A 328-nucleotide genomic window follows, 5' to 3' on the forward strand; every position below is an offset into this window, starting at 1 on the left:
GCGGAGAGGCGGGCCCGCTCGAGCCTCGTCGCAGCCTCGGAAGGCAGGCGCTCAACCAACGGGAAGACGAGGGCGGCTCACCTGCGGGGGCGGGACCTGCGAGGCGTTACAGCCAATGGCTGGCGAGGGCGGGGCGGCTCCTTCTCCGCTCGGCCAGCCGAGGCGCGCTTCTCTCCGGGAAGCCAATCAGCGGCGCCGGGACCAGTTTCCGGAGGCTTCGCCAAAGTCCTGGCACGTAGACGAGCAGGAGGCGGGGCGCCCGGGTGGCGGGGCGGCACATCCTACCAGCCAATCAGCGCGGCGGGAGTTCCTGTGGCGCTGAGGCGCG

The sequence above is a fragment of the Thamnophis sirtalis genome, unplaced genomic scaffold, assembly GCF_051295495.1.
Source record: "Thamnophis sirtalis isolate CommonGarterSnake01/CBP01778 unplaced genomic scaffold, rThaSir2_p1.2 scaffold_14, whole genome shotgun sequence".
In the NCBI taxonomy this organism is placed as follows: domain Eukaryota; kingdom Metazoa; phylum Chordata; class Lepidosauria; order Squamata; family Natricidae; genus Thamnophis; species Thamnophis sirtalis.